The 22384-nt window shown below is 43.6% G+C and overlaps 1 protein-coding gene across 13 annotated transcripts in view; it reads left to right on the forward strand.

The window, feature by feature from the left end:
* The window catches only part of ELAVL2 (ELAV like RNA binding protein 2), a 557044-nt gene that overhangs the window by 266085 nt on the left and 268575 nt on the right, over nucleotides 1–22384 (forward strand). For 5 of the 13 annotated variants that reach the window (XM_077148027.1, XM_077148029.1, XM_077148028.1 and 2 more), the window contains exons 10-11: nucleotides 18255–18452; nucleotides 20746–21163. The gene's annotated coding sequence lies outside the window, so the exon portion shown is untranslated. Of the gene's footprint in view, nucleotides 1–18254; nucleotides 18453–20745; nucleotides 21165–22384 lie in introns of those variants that run through there. The other 8 variants (XM_077148012.1, XM_077148014.1, XM_077148020.1 and 5 more) reach the window with 3 other exon arrangements.

The raw sequence follows: 22384 nt of genomic DNA on the forward strand, positions 1-22384 counted from the left end.
AGACCAGCTCGTGCTCCCTAAGCCTGGCCGGGGATGAACATCCTCTGGCCTCTTCCTCTCCCTGACAAACAAGGCCTCTGGGGTAAGCAAGAAAGGGACACTTAGCATACTAGGTAGCATGACGGACGTGTCCAAGACAGCAGCTGAGAGGGTGACAACTTCCCTACTGCTACTGGAAACATGGCCTAATCTGTGAGCATCATCAGGGGCCCGATGTGATGTCAATGGCTCAAAGACTGAAGCAAGAAAAAGAATATGGCTTCAAGAACATCTGAACTAGCGATCATCAGATAGAGTGCCCAAAGAAAAATGCATTCAGTAATTCAAGAAATAATTACTGGTGCCTTCTATGTCCCGAGCACTGCACTAGGTGCTGAAGTTGCAATAGTGAATGAGACAGAAGCCTTGCCCTTATGGAGCTTACAGTCTGGTGGGGAGAGGCAATGGAATGGAAGTGAAAAGACAAATATGATATAATATCAAGTGAATATAAGTCGTGGTGTTTAGGGTGCTCTACCAGAGGATACTCTCACGTCAAGCGTGGCTCTACTGTATGTGAAGGAGAGGTTTGCAATTCCACTCTTCTGGGAGCAAATAATGATCAAAAGCATAGGACAGTTGACGAGAATGAAGACAGATACAGTAGAATAAGAGGTCAGAGGATGTGCAACACCAGATAGACTATACTTGGACACACAGATAAACTATATTTCCCAACCTCCCTTGTAGATTACTGCAGTTATTTGAGTCTGGCCAGTGGAAATGGGAAGAAGGGATGTATGCCAAAAAGCCTGGTACATAAGTATTTCTCACTTGTGATCCTCTATGTTCTTTTTCATTTTGGGTGGCTGGATTGGAGACAATGTGGAGTGGAGTGGTCATGGAAAGCCATTCTCAGGGCATGACTGTTAATTTAGTGAAGGAGGGAACCATATGGAGATATGGGAAAAGAACGTTTTAAACACTAGAAAGCAATCTCAGTGGACCTGAGGAGGGAACAAATCTGGTGTATTTGCTAGGATAGTGGAGACTGGTATGGTAGATAGAATGACTCAGGACAGGGCAGGAGGTCAGGTCAGACAGGCGGATAAGGGCCACATCACATAGGGTCTAAGAGGCCATGAGTAGTGCTTTAAATGCACTTCTGAGTGCAGTTTGAGTCATTTGTTCCCCCTTTTTTTTTAGTGCCATGGGACCCTGTAGTGAGGATGAGGAGATGCATAGAAATCTGACCCAGTCAAAGCATTCACTTCAATGAGGGAGAAGCCCAGTAGAGATGAATTGTAATGAATTGGTGTGTTAAGATGTATGCACACATAGCTCACCTAGGCAGATCACTAGAGGTAGTGTCTATCAGGGCAGGCTTCCTGGAGGAGGTAATACTGAGCTCAGTCTCAAAGAGCAAATAGAAATTAGTGAAGAAGGGAGGGAGGGACATTTTAGGTAGATGGTGGGGTACCCAATCAGAAAGGCCTGAGAGTGTAACTCCTGTGAAAAAGCCCAAGGGTGGCCAGGATGGATGAAGCCCCCAAAGTGAAGTGAGTGGGGAGTCATCAGGTTAAGGAGATAAGCAGAAGCCTGGCTGGCTGAACAGGACCTGGCAGAGGTAGATACTAATCCCTTGACTGTATTTGAGACTAGTCCTGCATCTTTCAAAAGGGCTCCAGAGTGGAGCCTGAATTCCACCTCATAAATTCTGGTTTAATTGGTCTGAGTTGGGTCCAGGGCATCGGCATTTTTGAAATTTCCCCAGATAATTCCAGCGTGTACCAGGGTGGACGCTTCCAGGGTTGAGAAGTATCGCTTCAGGCAGTGGGGAAGCTTTTGGAGAGTTTTAAGCAAGGGAGAAACAAGATTAGATCCTTTCTCAACCACTTGCCCATATTTCAATGTTAAATGAATTGTGTGGCTAATGAGGCCTCCTTGGGGGAAGGAGTTCTTTTCTAGTCAGATTTGGGTTGGTTCCACTTTAAAATGAAGACAATACCTACATACCTCAAGGACTGTTGGAAGGATTATACCCTGTTGCCTTTTGCCCTTGCCGAGAGTAGATAGTGAATACAGTTTTTCTGGGCAAGGGTGGCAGTCCCTGAGGAACCTTCGGTAGGGGCCCTTCGCTTGCGGGGTTCCGCGTCCCATACTAATGGTGGCCCTGGAAGCCACACTGTGTTCCCCAGAGAAAGACAAATGCAGTCTGACATTTGCCTGGCCAGGTCCTCCCAGGAAAGGGCTCTGGCTGGGGGTTCAGAGCTTCTGCGGCACTCTGCTGGGATCGTGTCCGAGTCTCACTCCCTTAACGGGATACTTCCTGATGAGCAGGATGGATTTATTGCTTATTTGATTGGAATGAAAGTGAAATCTGATGCAGCTGTGTGGGTGCACAATGAAGGAGCGTGAGGCAGAACCTGCCTGCTGACTTCATTGCCGGCTCCATGCTGGGGCAGCAGTTGTGTGCGGTTTCCATCTCTATCTGGAGCAAAATCCTATAAGTCCCTTCCCACCCATTCTCTGGAGTTTTGGACTGGCTTCACACAGCAAATAACCAGAAGCCCGATTTTGATTTGTATTTTTGTTGTTTTTGTTAGGGCGCAGGCAGCCCTTAATTTTCTGTGAGTGAGGAGTCTCCTTTCCTCCACCTTTACCACTCCTTGAGGGTCTGAACCATGCTTTGCACTTTGAGCATATTAGGTGGACAAAAATTGTATGTCCAGTTGACTAAGGATTGAAGAACTGACTATGCTACAAAGAGGGGCATGAGGATGACTTGATTGGCCTTGCGACCTAGAGAGAAATGGATTTGGGGGTGTCTATGTATCTTTCTCCTTCCAGTGCAAGTTACTATGAAGACCTGGCAACCGTCCTATGCTTTTGATCATATGTGCTCCCAGAAGAGTGGAATTGCAAACCTCTCCTCCACACACAGTAGAACCAAGCTTGATGTGAGAGTATCCTGTGGTGGAGCACCCCCAAACACCAGCACCTTTGGGTGTGTGCACCAATGTCTTGCGCGGCCTTGATGTTCTTTGCATTCAGAAGTCACACCTAAAATCTAAATCATTGCACGGAATGATCCACCCCTCTACTCTCTTCCATTCATGCAAATAATTGAGTAGTTGAGGCTAATTCTTTGGGATCCTCGACCCAGTGGCCCAGCCATGGAAAGGTGGGCAACACTTCTGTTCTCTCCAGATTGGAAACTTCATGTTGTTAGCTGGATTTATTTTTAGGCCTCATGTTATCCTTTCCCAATAATCTGGTTCTCTCTCACTTAAAAATAGCATCACGGGGTTCACAGTGCAGTCAGGGCCAGGGCTGCTTCTGGTGGTGGGCTGATGGGCTGTCCTGGAGCTCTGGCCGACAAGGGGCCCAGGATCCCTCACCTCCACCACAGCGCCCGGCCAAGCATGCATGCTGAGCTGGCGAGCCATCTGTGCCCTGCCTTGCGCCAGCTGGTAAAGTACCTCGCTTGATGAATGAGAGGTGAGGACGCCTCAGGCTTCCTAGCTTCTCATGAGTGTGGAAACCAGTCCCTTTTAAGCCAGGCCAGGGTGAGGAAACAAGAGAAGTGACTCTACTGAACATCCCCTGTGCCAGATATATTTTATGCATTACTTCAGCGAACCCTCACTAACCTTACGAGGCAGGTAATTTTTTCCCCTCCATTTTACAGTGGAGGAGTTTGAAGCTCTAGATGGCTGAGCAAACTGTCCAAGATCGCATGACTCAGTTACGGGTTGCACCCAGGATCTGAACCCAGGCCTGAGTACTGGGCCCTATGCATGAGTTTCTAAATATGTTGAGAACTGATATTCTGGGCCAGTGATTCTTTATTGTAGGGCACCAGCCCATAAATTGTAGGATATTAGTATCTCTGGCTCCTACCCTAGATACCAGTAGCATTCCCCTTCCCCCGTTGTGACCAAAAAACAACATGGCTTGAACACTGCCATAATGTCCCCTTTGGGGGCACTCCCAGCTGAGAACCACTGCTCTATGTTAATATGCATGTTTTCTCATTACTTTTCGCATTAACCGTGGGCAGTAGCTGCTATTATCATGCCCATTTGAAATGGCAGAACTTAGAGAAATTGGATTGACAAGGTCATATGGCCTGTTAGTAGCTTGAGAATAATAACTTGGGATAGCATCTCCTGTTTTTTATCCCCCTCCCCCCTGCCAGGTATAAAGTCGTGGAACCAGTTCTAAAGTCCAGGCAAGTCGAAGATGGAAGTCTACATTCTTTGCACCTTTACCGAGAATTTGAAAAGTTTAGTGTTTGTGAGAATGACCTGGAGGAGCTTGTTAAAGTTCAGATTCCTGAGAAATTCCAATTGAGCAGACTGCGGTGGGCCCAGGAATGAGCATTATGAAGCACACCCGCAGGGCTTGGGATTAGCGGGTCCAGGGAAACAATGACCACTGTAGCTTGCTGTGTTTGAAGTAACCCTAAAATAAGATTACAGGAAGAAGAATGGAGATGATGAGTGAAAAAGGAGGGATTTGGGATTAGACCTGAAATACAATTACTTGTAGCATTCATTTTAATTGCCAAGGAGAGCCATGAGCATGTATTATACCAAATGACCTGCAATGTTGGGATGACAGTTCTCCCACAGACCTTGGAATAATCTGTCCGGTGCTTTCAAATCACTGTCCTCCCCCACTAAGGTTTGATCCTGAAACTGAGTGAGCTGCCTTAGTTTGGAAGCTTAGTGCATCCTGGAGGTTCTAAAAATGGTTACAGTTAAACAAAAACAGCTGTGTCAATTTCCGCTCTATTCAGATTCACACCCTGCCTCCTCTCTTCTCTCAGAGGCACAGGGAAGGACACGGGCGTCAGCACACGCACACACGTGGGCACACACGCGCACACGCTCTTCCTCATCTCACAGGCACTGGAGCACAGAGTGGGGCATGGGCGTGTGCACACTTGCACACACGCTCAGCCTCCTGTCCCCTCTCGGGGCACAGGGAGGGACCCAGGTGCCTGCATACACTCGCATGCCCACACTACACTCTTCCTCCTTGCTCTTATTCTCACCCACCGGAGTTCATTTTGCCGAGGAGCGAGAAGGTTTCTAATCTTCTAAAAAGGAATTGCAAACAAGAGAAACCACAAGAGCCCAGACTACAATAAAATGCTACAATATGCTTTTAAGCTGATGTAACTAAAAAGCTGGGAAGAGAAAGTGGCAGTCTAATGCCTATTTTTATCTTCAACTGTAATCTACCCACTTGGAGTCTCATAACTGTCAGGAGGTAGAAAAGGACATGTAATCAGCCTACTGGTCTCGTCTCTCGTCTTCCCCCCGTGTGACATGCCTGTGGGTGTGTGTGCATGTATACTGATGTTCTAAATCAACTGACAGAGGGATCCGTCGAACTCACACCTAAAGCTAGACTTTTTTTTTTAAATAACTCTTCTCTTTGTCTACCTTTATTTTTGGCAACCAGATACAGAAGGTGAAAAGCAGGTGATTAAAACCCATTTACTGGATATGTAGGAATGGTAATTACCTGTGGATGCCCAGAAGGAAGAGCTGTGTCCCCGTTTATAGCCTAGGCTAGACTGAGTTGTGGGAATGCCCAAATCTGGACAGTGCTCACTAATCTGGTGATTGCCTCTGTTCTTTAGAGAAGGCAAGGATGGACCCATGGAGACAGCACAGCCTTGGATTTGGGAGATCTGGACATCTAATCTCATCCTGCCATGCACAAGCTGTGTGATCACCAGCAAGTTAATTGACCTCTCTGGACTGCCCAGTCCTCATCCGTAGAAAGAGAATAAAAATACCTATTTGATAGATCATTGAGAGAATTCAAGATAATGTATGTTAACACTGAATGTTCTCAAATGGTAGCGGCTAAAGATATGCTACTACTATTACTATTATTAGCATGTTTGTTAGTGCTTTTTTTTAACATGGGCAGGTGCTGGAAATCAAACCCGGGTTTTGGGCATGGCAGGTGAGAACTCTGCCACTGAACCACCGTGGCCCTGTTATTGCTTTTAACTTATATTATTTTATTATAAGCAGTAGTGAAAATAGTAGGGGTTGTCTGGGTTTAATTTCTACATCTATTCTTGATTGTTGTCGACTGTTACTCTCTTGTATTGGTGGCATATATATTACATGAGATTGTGCAGTGTACCCATAGCATTGTCCCAGGCAAGGTTAGGGAGTGGCCTCCTTTCTGCAGAGATCGTAAGATTTTGAAGAAGTCTGTGATGTTTTAGCTTTTTCCCTTAACTGGTTGGCAGGAATGGAAATTAACACCTTCATGGAAAGGCTCTGTTCCTTGAAATCTCCTTCTTTTAGAAGCTTCATCTTTAGCTGTTGCAGGCACATCTCAGTGTCAATGGAGTAACTGAGAGCACATTTGATGGTGATTCTTCAGAAGGTCATGGCATTTGGAGCCACACAACCCTCGACTTGAGTGTTGCCCCTGTCTTTTATTAGCCATGGAACCTGTGTATATTGTTGAACTTTTCAAAGACTCGAGTTCCTCATCTGTAAAATAATACCTTTCTAAGGTGATGGTGAGGTTCAAAGGAGGGTCAAAGTGTGAAAACACTCTATAAGCTCTACAGTGCCAGGCAGCAGCTAGCCAGCTACAATTATCTTTATAAACAGGCTGGTCTAGTTTTTCAAATGTCTGAAGTCTGATGCAACATGTTGGCTAGTTTGGGCTTCCAAGCCAAGTTTTGCAAATGAAGTGAAATGATTTTCCAGTGAAGGTTTCCCTTTTTGCTCTACCCCCACCCAGAGCCATGTACCACACAGTCAGTTCTTTGTCTGCAAGCTCATTAATGCAGCAAAATGTTCCACAGAAGAGCAGCTGTTTGGTAGTGCCTGGCTTACAGAGAGGGGCACCCAGGTAACTGCTGCTCCTATTAAGCATTTGCAAGCTGACAGATTGCCTCAATGAAGTGTCCATGTGCTTCTCCATTATAGTGCCTCAGGTTGGGAAAAAAAAGCCTGGACTTATCAGAAAGCTTTCACAGATTGGAAAGTGCACAGTTTGGGGGTGTTTAGCACTTCAGCACATGCTCTGTGACTGTGTATTCAAGGCAACATGTCAGGAGAGATTAGTGTGCAGCAGGCCACATATGTCAGCCAGCCGGTGGAAGTGCTTGCCTGACACCCAGGCTAGGGACTCAGAAGAAAAGGCCGCTTACCTCAAACTCCCCTCAAGTGCAGCACATTGCAAGATTGTCCCGAGGGTCATGCCCTGGACAAGTATTGCTGCGGAGAAGCACGAGTGTGAGGAAGGAAGATGTAACTAGGCAGGGCTAAGAAAGCCATGACTCTCATGTCAATTACTCGGCATCAGGCAGAGTGAGAAGTGCATTGCACACACTATCCCAGTTAATATGCAACCCTGCCTGGTGGATACTGCTAATATCCGCATTTACAGCTGGAAAAGTCAAAGCTCAGAGAGTTCATGTGGCCTGAAAGTGCCAAATCCCCCAAAGATCTCTCTGAATCTAAAGGGAACCAGCACTCCATCCCTTCCACCTGGCATGTGCCAATAAGTTAACAGGTCAGTTTTCTTTTTAAGCAAACATACCAGCATGTATACATTTAACTGTCATGTTCTTCAAAGGAGAAGCCCCTGCAGACCCTATTCCATAAGCAATGTTCATGCTCAAACAAGTGTATGTGGGATTCCTGTGTAGGGATTTCCCTTGGAGGTGGTGGCACATTCTTTTTAAGAGGGCCAGGAACTGTGAGTTCTTGGCTCTCACAGGTGGACTTGACAAGTGGTAGAGAGAATGGTTAGGATTCTGTTAAAGTCTAGGCAGGAGATGAGCTAAGGTCAAGGCTTCGATGGCAAGGGCAGACTTGACAGAGAATTGAAAAGACACAATGGCCAACTGGACACGAAGAGTGAGGGGGGGGCATTTTTAGCTTGGGAAACTAGGTTGGTGATAGTCCAGGTTCCTAACTGAAAAGGAGGAAGGATGATTTCCTGAGAGGGCAGGGACTCCATCGGGAAGGAAAGGGTTTGAATGAGCTCCCTGTAGGACTTAAGGCACGCTGCCCTAGGGGCTGGCAGTTATGAAGGCGTTTCAGAACTGGTGTTAAAGAGCTGGGAGTTGCTGATGAATGAGTGACCATAGAAATCATGGGAGGAGGAAAGAGCCTCAGAGCGAAAAATGAACGAGGAAAGAACACTGAGGCTTAATGATGTTTAGAGGGCGTGTGGGGAAGGGGAGGGATGCCAGTTACCCTTGAGTATCAGAGCTTCTGTTTCCAGCCTACCCTTGAGAACTAGATTTAAATGGACCAGACATTTGTGGGGAGAGGAAGAAGGGCACAATCATGTTGCTTGGGACCATCAGCTTTTCCAGGCAGGGCTTTGCTAAAACAGTCCCAGAAGGCAGGCTGATACTAAGCAAAAACCCAGATGCTTGCAGGCCTGTATGTACTCACAGACACACAGGACACACAGACACACACGGCACCCAGAACTGCACGATCAGAATCTGTGCTAAATTGTCTGAATACTGCATCAGAGGGTAAATCTGGGAGAGAGAATTTCAAGCAAACATTCAACCCTGCTTTGCCTACCAACGGGATCTCTGTTCTCTGGGTTTTTGTATAGTCAGCACATTCCTGAATAGCCACAAAGTGTGGAAGGAAGTAACAGTGTGATATAGAAAACAAGAAGAAATCACTGGCCTGTTGCCATCAGTCCTCCGTCTCTTAGGTCCGTGTGGAATGATGGCAGTAATTTACACAGTTCTTCCTTTTCCTTCCTTGTGCCTGACAGGCTCTTTCCCTCGGGTCCCTATGGCATATGCCTAAACCACATGGACTGCACGTGCTAATCAGGAGCCAGTGCTGTGTCCTGAAAGACCTGGGATGAGGGGAGACAGAGGCACAGCTGGACTTCAGCTCCTAAGCAGCTGTGCACTCTTGGGCAAGGCACTTCAGTTCTCTGGGCCTGTTTCCTCAGTGCAAAAGGAGGGGCATGGCATGGACTCCAAGTCTGTCTCCACGGAGACATCTGAGAATATCTATGCAATGTGTTCACTTGAGCAAACAAAACTGAACCTACAGACATAGTTTTACATGTATTTCATAAATATCCAGTTCTCGCTAACCTCAGATTACTTTTAAAAGGTCAAAATAAAATTATAGTTTCTTTAATAGCAGGATCACAAAGGACATTACCTCCACCTGTTTTCTACCCCACATTTCCCTGTGGTACCCCAGGCTTGCTTCGTTTCTACAGGAGAAATCCTCTTCCTCTCCATCTTATGTGTTGCCTCTTTGCAGGAGAGTGGCAATGCTGACATGACCCTCAAGGCTGTGTGCCATTATCATGGACATGTGTTTAAGTAAGAGTGCCTGATGGAATCCATTCTGAAACCCTGTTAGTCCCACAGAGATTGGAACTGACCACTTGCTTTCCCAGGAGCTGGCTGATTCCCCTAAGACACGCACATAGTCTTCTGTGGCTTCTGTGGTTAGCGATCCCACAAACCCTCTGGCCTCATTTTGTCCTTCTCTACCCTTCCCACCCTCTACTCCGGCCACCCTGGTCTCTTGCTGTTCCTTGCCCAGGCCAAGCATACGTCACCTCGAGGCCTTTGCACTTCCTATTTACTCTGCTTAGAGGAACATTTACTCTTGTTTGGTATCCCACAGTGGTTTCCTCACATCTTTCAGATCTCTGCTTAGATGCCATTTCCGCAGAGAAGCTTTTGCTGAGTAGCCCATAAAATACCAACGTACCCATTTACTTTTCCATACCTAACTTGGTTTTTCTTCATAGTACGCCTGGCATTGGTATGTCTATAACTATGGCTGTCTCTTCCCACTAGACTGTAAGCTCCAGGGGGGCAGGAGCTTTGTTCATTGTCCCACTGCCGGCACATAGAACAGTGCCTGGCACAGAGAAGGTGCTTAACACATATTTTTGAATCAATCAAAGAATAAATGAATAAGTAGAAGAGGGTGCACATGCTTCAAGAGTTATTGCTCTTGGTGGTACAGCTCTTTCAACTCATTCATGTCATGTTGAAATAGAGAAGATTTCCATTTTAATGATGGTGACAATCTAGTGGGGGAAACAGATTGTACAATTATGCACATACTTTAATTTCAAATAGTGGTAAAGTTGCTATGAAGAAAATAAAAGAGGGAAATGGGAGAAGAGTGACTGGGTTGAGGTAATGGAAGTTCTTTTCAATAGAGTGGTAAGGAATGGCCTCTGGCTCTCTCAAAGGAGCAGAACAAGTCAGGATTTGAAGACTTAGCAGGTTGCCCTGCGATTGAGACGTGTTCACTGTATTTGAATCACATGAAGGAAGCGAGTGAGGCTGGAGAATAGTGATCTGGAAGGAGAATAGTAGGAACCTGGATTAGTGGATGGAGACGCAACCATTTAGGAGGTTACAGGCCACAGTATGAAACTTAAATTTATTCTAAGGGTAATGAGGAGTCATCCATACAACCAGGCTGACAGATCAGAGGTGGGTTCAAGTTTCAGGATATGCTTTGCCTGTAACTCCACTGAACTTAACTCTGCTGTTAGGTCTAGGCCACCCAACCCAAAGTCGTTCCCTCTGGAAAATTTCCTTTCTGATGCAATGTGATGGTCTTTTTTCAATCATCTAGTTTTAGCTCTGGCAACAACACAGTGCATCACACAAGTCTGGGAAAGTCAACATTCTGTTTCCATATTTTTCAGGAGATTTCTCTGCCTGTGGGTAAGTTTTGAGATATTTAGGAAAGATAAGAAGATATCTCTATTATCTTCCTAGATAGGTAAGCCTAGGAAGGGGATGACATAGTGTCAAAACTCCAGGTCATGTTCTTGAGCTGCAAAAACACACACACTCACACACACACTCTTACAGCTCTAAATTTCTATAACTTTTCTGTTTTTCTAGTAGAAAGTCCTTTTTATTTCCTGGATTGAGTTTCAAATATCAGATTGGTTACAACTGTCTATTAGGTCAGCAAAATTTCTATGACTTTGAGCCACTCATAAGAACTTTCTGGTGTAGGAATTCTAGGAATGTGCAGTTCAGAGAAGCTCAGTTTGGAAAGGCACTGCAGGTTTCCATCTTTAAATGTTTCTAGTAGGAACAAGTTGTTGGAGTAATTGGGTGGCAAGTTACCATCACTTTCTTATCTTTTAAATTTGTTTTGTACTTGATAGGCCAATGCTTTATTACTCTTTCAGGTGGCTGATCCAAATCCATTGCAGTATTACAAACTTCTCAGTGGAATGCTGCGTGCAGGTTTTGCGTAGTATTAGTCTCAAATAGTAGCAGTTCTTTCCAATTTTGCAGGAAAAAACCCAAACGGTTCTTTTAAAGGAGATAGTTTTCCCAAATTTTTCTTTCAAAATTCATTCTTAAAATCTCATGTCTGCTACCACTTGTCTGGTAGCAAGCAGTAGCAGACGACCAAAGAAATGAACAAGCAGCAAATAAATATTAATGGGAAAACTCTGAAACAGTCGATCATGCTTGGTTTGACAGCTTGTTTCTTTGTGGACATGTGGGCTCCCAGTTGTGATTTTTATATTGCCTACATATAGAATTTTTTCTCCTGGTTAAATTGTTTGTGTTTCATATAATGGAGCTCACTATACAGATATTTTAAGGAGGTTGGCAGAGCCTGCGGTTTTACAAAGTGCCTCACTGTTTCCAGGTGCTTCATCTCTTTCATAAATTTGAAAACCACTGAGTATTCGTGATCGCCTGAGGTCCATACTTAAGACAATATCCAAATAAGATTCTTTCAGCCACCAAAGCCTTAGAATATTCTTGCCTGCTGAGCCACCGTGGCCCGCCCTCCTTATTAGCTTTTAAAGGGCTGTGCAAAAATGTGATTACTTCGAAGTATTCAGGGGTTGAGGTCCATGTTCATTTACTCATTCATTCAGTAGGTATGGCCTCTACCATGCTGTGTGGAGTTATCTGAAATCACCTTGAAATCACCTCCATCTACATATAAGGTCTTGTGGAGGAGAAGCTGGGAGCCTTATTGCCCAGAATCCCATCCCCATATGGTTCTGAGTTAGGGTCTGCCAGTGAGAGCCACTCCTGTGAGATTTGGAAGGGTGATAGAAAAAGGGGACATTATACTTCAGAGGCAGTTTAGGCAGATGTGTGGACAGATGGTAGACTTGAGGCTTGCAGAAGCTTCCAGCAAGCTCCTGCAAGTTACCTGCTTTGTGCTGGAGGCAGTAGAGGGAGTGAGTGTGGCTTTTTCAAATCCTTCACTGAATGTTGCCAGCTGAGATTGGCAGCCAGAGCTTCCCAGAGATTATTGACATTTGCAGCAGCTTCTTGGGAACCACCATTTTCAGTATTGCAGGCAGAGATCTTCAGCGATGGCCTGCCTGTTCTTTGCTTCCCTAGACCTTCCAATGATTATACAAACCTCTGATTCCCCATACTGCAAGCCTTCTGTGCTGGGAGTGCTTAGACGTTAGAAGTTTGGAGACCCAGGTGTGGAGTTGGTCCTATTAGTAATTTTTACTGTAACCAACCTCCACAGTCCCATAGCATATCATCAGTGGGTCAGATTCATCCTTCAACCACCCTAACAATCCCCTGCAACAGAGATTATCTTCCCACAATCTCTATCACAGACACTTGTAAGGACTTGAGAAGACACTAGTCTTCTCAGATTTGACATTCTTGGGTTTACCAAGCTCTCCTTGAACCTTTCTACATTTTCAGCACTTGGGGAAATGATTCCACTTGCCTTTATTTTTCCTTAAAACTACCATATATAATGTAAAACCAGACTAGTATCTCTGAAACAGTTCTTAACAAGACTCTCCAAGTGAAGGCAGAGGCAGAGACTAGAGTTATGCAGCTTCAAGCCATGGTACGCCAAGGAGTTCCTGCAGCCAGCAGAAGCTAGGAGGAGGCAAGGATGGATTCTTCCCCAGAGCCATCCAAGGAAGGATCACCTTGCTGACACCTTGATTTCAGACTCAGCCTCCAAAACTGAGAGAATAAATTTCTAATGTTTTAAGTCACCCAGTTTGTGGTACTTTGTTACTGCAACCCTAGGAAACTAAGACATGGGTAAATCCTTGATACAGTGAGTCCCTCTCTTGCATCCCAACATCCTAACTCATTTCCCCATAATCCAGCAATTAATGAGTTGATAATACCCAGCACAAGAGAGAGCTTCCAGGACCACCTGCCCCAGCACTAAAATGAAGCCCATTCTCATTGCTGATACCTGGGTCATACCTGCTGTTAAATATTTTTAGTATCACCCCAGAGCATAAATACTGATTGAAGAATTGAAATCTCAGAGAATATCTTACTTCCATTTCACTGTCTTCTACTCTCAAAAATAAACAGTTTATAAGGAGTGTCCATAATGTTGATATAATCGTGACTACTCTTGGTTTAAAACAACCAAACACAGATCACACAAGTGAGGCTCTTAAAATCTTGTTTAGATAGTCACTAGCTGGGGAGTGAAACCTAGAAAAGAGTGCCTTGAATTATGGCACCATGACACTAGACCATATGGGCCTTCTCTGTTAGTCCATTATCAAATCCAGTGAGGGTTGACTAGGAAAAAAAGAGTCTCTAAAGCCTCAGTCCAGAGGAGAAGAAAGATATTGAGATGGTCCTTAAAGTTAATCAAGGTGAGCAGATTATTTACCGTCCAAGGTGGAATTATTTGTGTTGTCAAAGAACATTGGCTTTATTATCACAAACCTGATCTGAGCACAGATTTGGCCATTCAGATGCTAAGACTGCTAACAATTACAGACATTGATTAGCAATGTCTGTAATGGGTATGGGAGGGGATGTGGCATTGTGGTCTTTTTTGAGTCTTAGTTTATTCATTTAAAAATGGGGCTAATTCATATGGTTTTTGTGGAGATCAAACAAGATCATTCATACATGAAAAGCACATACCACTCTAATGATAGCTAAAATCAAAACCAAAACCAAGCAACTGGCACTTCAAATGTCCTATTCCAGGCAGTGGGAAGAAAAGTCTGAGAAGATGGTCCTGGCTGATTGTGGTGTTTTTCTGTTAGTTTTCGGATTGGATTATTTTCATTTATTTGCATACCGACTGAGGGGACATTACATATTATGAAGTTCATGTCCCAGGGAAACAGAAATGAGAACCAATGCTTTCACTTCCCCTTGGCCAGAGGTGGCCAAGGAGAATGGACTTCCTAATCTTCTTCTGCGTCCTTCCAATCCTGAAAAGTTTAGCAAACTACCTATTTTATTTTTTTTCCTAAAGCTGCTGGAATGTAAGACACTAGAAATGGATCAGCTTTTATAAAGGGGATTTATTAAGTTATAGGTTTACAGTTCTAAGGCCTTAAAAATGCCCACACTAAGGCATCCAGAGAAACTTACCTTGACCCCAAAGAAAGGCTGATGTCTGTCACATGGGAAGGCACATGGCTTGTGTCTGCTGGTCGTTGTTCCTAGTTCTTTTGCTTTCAGCTGCTATTCCAGTGGCTTCCTCTGTAAGTCTGTAGGTCTCACTTAGCTGCTCTGGAGGAAAACTCTGGATTTCATCTCTTAGTTTAGCATCTCCAGGACCAGAGATTTCTTCTGTTCAGCTTCTGGCTATTTCTGTGAGTCCTTGCTTAGCACTCAAGCCACTTCTGTCTCGATCTCCAAATGTTTGTGTCGGTGTTGGTTCTCCAAGCATCTCCAAATGTCTGTATCTACACTTTCTCCAAAATGTTTCCCTATGTCGGCTCTTCTGGGGCCAGCAAACTAATCAAGACCTGCCTTAAATGGGTGGGGCCACAACTCCACAGGAATAATCTAAACAAAAGATCATACCCACAATTGGCTGTCACATCTCCATGGAAACAATCTAATCAAAGGTTCCACCTAAACAATAGGTCTACCCCCACAGGTGTGGATTAGGATTGAAAGAACATGGCTTCTGGTGTACATCACAGTTTCAAAGGAGCATATCACCCCTCTGGAAATTCTCATAGGTCTCCTCATTATCCCCAGTGCAGATGAACACCCACTAGCTCCACAGAGGCACACACAAAAAATGTACCAATTTTTAAAGTTGCCACCTGTGCAAGCTCTTCCTCCCATCATGACTCCCTTCCCCTCATCCCACAGGCTATGCTCCATGGGTTCCTGTGAAGGCTGGCAGCAGTTCCTGGCATGGCAAACAGGCCTTTTTGATAGTAAAGGTTGCATCATAGGATCTTCTTAGTACCTGTTGAACAGTGAAACTCATTTCCTGGGCTTTAATGCTTGGAATTTATAATTATATTTTAAAATTAGGGTGACAAATAGGAGTGACCTCAAATGCCAACACAGATTGATTGGTAGAGGCTACCTGTGTCCTGTGCTTTAGCAGGATTCTTCTAAGGTTGTACTCTGGCTCAGCAAGAAATATTCCTTGATTGATTAGCAATGTCTGTAATGGGTATGGGAAGGGATGGTGGCAGTGTGCCTATAATGTATTTGCTGATCAATTTTAAAGTGAACTCTCTTGAATTCTTGTTGGAACAGCTTTTTTTTTTTGAAAAAGATACAAAATAGGCTGAGTGGCTTAGAGGAGCTTGGGCTAGGAAAATGGTATAACACAAACTATAGAGACACTGATTTCTAAGCAGAGTGTTCAATGATTTCAGTTTTGGAGAGTGCCTTGTTATGTGTGTAAGATGGGTTTTCTGGTTAGGTCTACATGCAAAAAAAAGTGTGCATAATCCATGTATCTTGGATTTTTACTTCTATCAGCTAAGTAAGATATATAAGCCTCTTCAAATTGTCAATTTTTGGCTTTCCCTGTGGCTGTCTACACAGTGTTCTCTCCTACAATGGATGTGTCCATTTCTTCCTTTTCTTTCCTTTTCAACCCCCTACCCAAAATGATGTCTTGGGAAGCTACATGTAGGTGCCTTGCTGCCATAGTTACCCATCGAAGAGTCTTGATGTTTGTGCCAGGGATGCCATTTTCTGATACCCTGGAAGCTGCACATACTCAGGGGACTGCGGCAGTGTTGCTAAGGAGGGTTGGGAGGAAATGGCTCTGGCCCTCAACTGTGTCACTTCATATCCCAGGCTCTAAGGCAGCACCACACTGAAAGAATCCATATCTTCTTCAGGCAGCCCCTGGTGGCAGAGGGCTCACATGGGGCTGGGTGGGGCTCAGAGACCATACTAAGCCCCTGCCCCAACTCTCAGGTGTGTCCACTGTACTTCCTGCAAAACTACCTGTACAGGTTGGCAAGTGGTGGCCTCATCTTCATCAGACACAGGCACTTGGGCACTTAGAATTCTTTGATCTTTTAGACATTGGTTATTTAGTGACTCCAGATTTTCTTTTTAATTCATCATAGCCATTTTACTTCCAAGTAAAATGTATTTTTTTACAGTAGCATATAGGAATGTTGGAAGAACTGGGGTATGGAGGACAGGGAGGACTGTTTGACATTTAGTGTAGACACTCTTTCTCCTTTCCAATTTCATTTACATTCTACACCATTTGTTAATTTCTCTTATTCATTCATGCTTTCATCATTGACTGAGCTGTTCTGATGTAGCGGTGGATAATACTGAGCTGTGAACCTACAAATATGAATATCACAATCTCTGCCTTCAAGGCTTTCAGAATTTTGATGGACAAGGGGAGATAATGCGAAAACAAAATAATAACGAGTGGAAAATGAAATATGGAAGCAGAGAAAAACCCAGAGAAAAGCCCAGGGGAGGAAAATATTAATCCCAGCTAGATAAGGGGAAAGAAATGATAATATATCTGACCCTAACTTTGCCACCCAACCCCAGACACCAGTCTCCCTGGGCCGATGTTGCCTTATCCAGCTCTCATTGAGGCATGCCCCGAGTGAGCACTGAGCTGCCAGTACAATTTAAAAACGAAAACACATTTAACATCCTGAGCTGGAGGAAATCTTAACTGAAAACTGCAAGGAAAAGCTGCCTTGGCATAAGCAGTGTGGAATCTTAAAAGGGAGCAGGGTTTGAGGCCAAGGTTTGTGTTCAACAGCTAATGCTTTGGAGAGAGTTATATGTAGAAAAGCTGACACCATCTTTGTCCCTTGGCAATGCAAATAGAGAGTCACATTGGTAACCCATGCTTTATTTATTTGTTTGTTTGTTTAGACTTTAACGTATTATGCAAGGTGATTTTAAGGTCAGGGTAAAGCACTAAAGATGGCCTGCTTACCCCATTTCGGGGGTGACATCTTTAGAAGAAGGAATGAAGGCTGTGAAAGTCCGTTAACCACACCATTCCTAGCTATAACGGTTGTCTAGCTATAAGTGTCAATAGTCCTAGTGAAGGCCGTGGAGTAATTTATTAAATAACCGAGTGCGCATGCCAGTCAGGAGCTGCTGGAGGAAGGCACAGCATCAATTAGTGGTAAAGGAAATCACTTGCTTTCCTTCACAGCCTGTGGGCCCTTGGAGACTCAGAACCAGTTGGTCCAGAGAGAGCCTAGAGTACGAGCAGCGAGTAGTGGAAGAATAAGGCAATCAGCCTCCTGGAAGTCTGAGGGGTGATAAAGAAAGAGACCCCCTCGTACTGAGAAAACGCACAGGACCAGAGCGGAGAGTGGAAAGAAAAAGCCCCGCAGTCCCCAGGGGACTTGATAGAGCGCCTTTGACAGCCAGACAGAGTGACCAGCCTCACCATCTGCTCCCACACATCTCTCCCCAACAATGGGGACGGCGGCAGACCTTCTGCCCCCTCCCCCGCCCCCACCTTTAGCATGAATTTAAATGAGGCCCCGTAACTGGGGGGGTGACGGCTCCCGTTGTGATCTCTCTCACTGAGAGAGCCAGCCCAGTGCCCGGAACAGGAGGCCCGAGGGGAGAGGTTAAAATCTCAGCTGCCCAGAGAGATGATTACGGAGCTGCTCCCAAATTAAGCTGCTTCACTGCTGGTACTTGGGCATGTGTTGGGATAATTGTGCTTGAATACTTAATGCTTGATTGACTTGGCTGTTTTGTGTTTGACCATATTTTGAAATGCGATCTCGCTGTTGGGGTAGGCAATTAGCATGGAGCCCACGGGGTTGGAGAGAGTGAAACTGAGTTGCTTCTATGGTGATTTCTCCTTCTTTCCTGGATTCAAAAGTGGAGCGTTCCACTGGGGCTCATTTGCCTATATTTGGATCATCTGGAATTTTGATCTTAAAGAGGAAGTCTCTTAATCCTGTATTGCAGTGTAACTGCCAACTTTGATGTTTGCGCCTTTGGAAACAGCTGAGTTTTATTTCCATTCCAGGTGACCTTTGTTCAGGTTCAACTGTGGAAGAACAGAATATGAGAGCAGGAGTTCAGGGCTCAGAAAGGGAAAATTGATGCTGAGTGTCAGAAGGGCCAGAACTGAATGCGGGTGACGAATGATGACACCGAATCCATAATTTCAAGATGACGGCCAGCTGAGTGGCTTTGGTGTCCCTGTCTTCTTCAGTTCTTTTGGGTATGTCTCAATCGTCTTTGCATCCCCAGCGCCTAGCCTTTTAATAAGTATTTAGTATTTACGTTGGGGAACGTGTTTGTTAAGGCAAGCATGATCTCTAGGAAAAAAAAAGAGAAGTATGATTAGCAATTTTAAAAAATCTGCTTAATTTCATTTTCAAATGCTGAATTTAAGCACCACTCATGCTATGTCCATTATTCTTGGAATAAGGTGTCCAGTTAAGAATTACAAAAATCAGGCAATGGATGTCACAGATCCATGATCACTTTGGGGATATTTGAATCTACCGATTTCATAAAAGGAAGGCCAGGTTTCTCATCAACTAATGAAAAGCAGCACAAGCAGGTCCTGATTTAGTTCAAGAGAAGTTAGAGGAGATTGACTATGGGATAGTAAGATGGCTTAGTATATATCATTAATTCCATAAACGAAGTTGTCCAGTCTGTAAATATCGGCATTACAACCTGCTTTTTAATATTAAAAGAAAAATAACAGTGGTGACTAAAATTATGAAAACTAGGTTATTGGGTCTCATGAAAAAATACCAGGAAAGCACAGAAAAGTGTGGTGGTGGTGACTAGTGCAAGACTAGATGTTGATAATACATACAGTAGATCCCTGAGGACTAAATCTAAGCAAAATGAGCATATTGGCTGGCTGTGGCTCATTGGTGTGAAATTCAAAGTCTGGGATATACAAACTGGATTTATTTGCAAATCAATCATTAATGTCCTTTTGTCAAGGCACAGCTCCCATGTTGTTGCTGCTCTTGTTATTGTTTTGAGTTATCAATGAAGAATGATGCTTGGATTTACATTTGCTCTGTGTTCCTCACTCATTAGACTTTTTCCTGTCACAGATGTTTAATCAACTCTTTCAAAAACAATTGCGGTTTTTTGTGTGTGCCTTTGTTTCTTCATCTGTACAAAGGAGATTTTAATAGTAACTACTTCCTACAATCGCTGCAAGGATTAAATGAAATAACACATATATGATGCTTAAATAGTGCCTGGCACATAGTATTTGCATACATATTTGCAATTATTATTAAGTTGAGTACCTTCTTGTTGTTGAAGATACAGTCTTGATCATATTTCTTTTCTAAGTATGTGTGAAAGAATACCATATAGCCTTCTCCGAAAGATAATGCAGACAAATGTACTATAGTAAACACTTTTGTAAGGTCATATAACAAAGTATGATAACTCTCAGTCACTAACCTAAATTTGAAATACTAATTACACATTTTAGCATAATTTCTTAGTGACTGGGGAGTCTGAGTTAGGTTTGCAGGGCATCATGGAAAGTAGGAAAGAGCAGTAAATAAGCAGATTTTGTAATTGAGAAATTAAGATTTAAGGAATGATTTTGATTGCTGAATCATTATGTAGATATTTCTTTTTGCTTCTGGTATATAGGAGTAGACAGAAGGAAATACCTGAAATCTTTACATTGTAATCCAGCTGCCTTGATCTCTGAAAATGATTGTATAGCCTTTACCTTGTTACCTTTGCGATTGTGAAAATCTCATGACTAACCTTCACATGTACCCATTTATCAAAATTTTCAACTTTAGAGTTTTGTGATTACCAAAAACAGGCCCTAATGTTTATTAATGAAGGGTCCTGGGTCAACCCAGAACTAACCCACCCCAAGTCCAAAGTTATCGTGATAACCGAAACTGGATGGGACCAAAATGGGTCTGCCTGACACGCACAGTAGCTTAGACTTTAACCTATACGTCACCTATACCTCATTATAACACTAAAAGTTACACCCATCATATTCAGTCCACCCTTTTCTTACCTGCATTCTGACTCTGCAGGAACTCAATCTGTGCATGCTCCACAATGAAATCGCCTTTCATCACCTCATCTGGGGCCGCTGAGCTTGTTATCCCCAAACCCACCCATCTTTTAATGCCACAAAACTATCAGAATAACTGCAGTTTGAAGAGACAGATTTTGGGGCCGATAGGCCTTCTGATCTCCTGCTAAACTCGAGTAATGAATTCTTTCTCCCTTTGAAACCCTGGTGTGTCAGGAATTGGTCATTTGAGCATATCGGGCAAAAGAACCCACCACCTTTGTCCGGTAACAGTTTGAATCTTGGTTCTTTCAATTATTAACCTCTTGGAGCCTTGAGATTCTCATCTTGTAATGGGGATAATAATACGTACCTCCCCAAACTGATGGGAACATTAAATCAGATTATATATTTAAAGTACTTAATACAGCAGCTGGCCTATATAAAAGGACCAAGTATATGGTAAGTATTATTATTACGATTACAGCTGTGATCATCATCTTACAACAAGAAAGGTGAGCCTTTTCTTACTCCTCGTGGGGAAAAAGACTCTCTCAGGAGAAGCTTATGGGAACAGTTTGGCATCTTAGATGGTCTACTGTGGTCTGTTGCAAAGACGCCAGAGGACGTGGATTGAAATTCAGGAAATGGCTGGCTGGCTCCCGGTCGCTCTTGGAAGCCTCTGTAGAGCTGAAGCCCCTTTCTGACCCATCTAATGAAGACAACTTTGCTGCTTCAGGAATGAAGGACTCTCTCCTCCCATGCTGTCTCTCTGCCCCCAGTAATGAAGATGATCATCATAATAAAGGCACCATTCACTGACTTCCTTATATGTGTGGGGTCTTTTTTTTTTTGCATTATATTTAACCCCCACAGAAAATCTGCAAGGTAAATACTGTCACAATTTACCAATTGCAAAAAGGTCACCTACCTAGTGGGCAGCAGAGCCAAGGATTCACCTGGGTCTTTCTGACTGCGGAACTGAATTTTCCCCATTATTCTCTGGCACCCTAGAGCTATCTCAAACTCCAACCTTAACAAAGGTCTTTAAAACAGTTAAAAAACCTTTTTTGAGTAAAATTCTTTTCTCAACTTGAATTGTGTTTCACTTCCTCCCCTACAGAGTAAAAAATTATCAGAATCCACACATATACACACTTGTGAAACTGTGGTGTGAGCCACTACTCTGAGTGATGTTACATATAGTTTGGCTGCAAGAAAATTAAACTCTATTTCAGGAAATAATTCCCAAGACCAGTAGTTTTTTTTTCTTTTAGGTATAAAAACTTGCCATGGAAAGATTAAAGCAAATTAGATAAAACTCAGCCAACCACAGATAGTCAATAAGAATAATATTTCATTCAACTTTCTAAAGAAGTTGAAGCAGGTTCAGGGTCACACAATAAGCTAGTAACAGACTCAGGATTAGAGTTCAGCCTTTGGGTATACTTCCCAATATTTTTCCTGTCACCTCTGCAGAATGCCAGGTGTTAAGGCTTTAGAATAGAGAGCAACAACTTTTTAAGGAAAATAAATTCTGGGGAAAGGGGATGGAAACGTTTAAAATTGAGGTAGTGTTAACTGAGTGGGATCTCTACTTTTTTAGCATTTTTGGAGGTTCCCCATATCCTCATATCTGAGTAATGTGCAAAATCAGCTAGTCACCTCCTCTCAGACTTGAGCGACCACTCCATCAACTAAATTCTTCTACAGCGATAATTTGTGATGCAGGCCGAATTTGTCTATGGCAAATTCCCTCTGTCCCTCTCATGGTTCCCAAGTCCTATCTGTTACACTCACTAGTTCCTTTGAAGCCCCCCAAATCCTATGTGCATATTTTATTGCTGAAGAGGTTTTACATGAGTTTTAAGAGAACGAGTTTCTACAAAATTCTGCTAATTTCTGCATTTATCTGCTAACAGTAATCACTTGTATTTGTATAGTTTGGTACATTTATTAATCACACACATATGCATTATTTTATTTTACTTTCCTGTTAAACCTGACAAGAAGACCAGATAGGTGGATTATTCACATTTTACAAATAATAAAACAGGGTTAGAGGGGTTAAACGACTTGCCTAAAAAGTCACACCTGTCGGTGAGCAGGGATGTCAGATTAGCGCT

The sequence above is a fragment of the Tamandua tetradactyla genome, chromosome 2 (genome assembly GCF_023851605.1).
Source record: "Tamandua tetradactyla isolate mTamTet1 chromosome 2, mTamTet1.pri, whole genome shotgun sequence".
Lineage (NCBI taxonomy): Eukaryota > Metazoa > Chordata > Mammalia > Pilosa > Myrmecophagidae > Tamandua > Tamandua tetradactyla.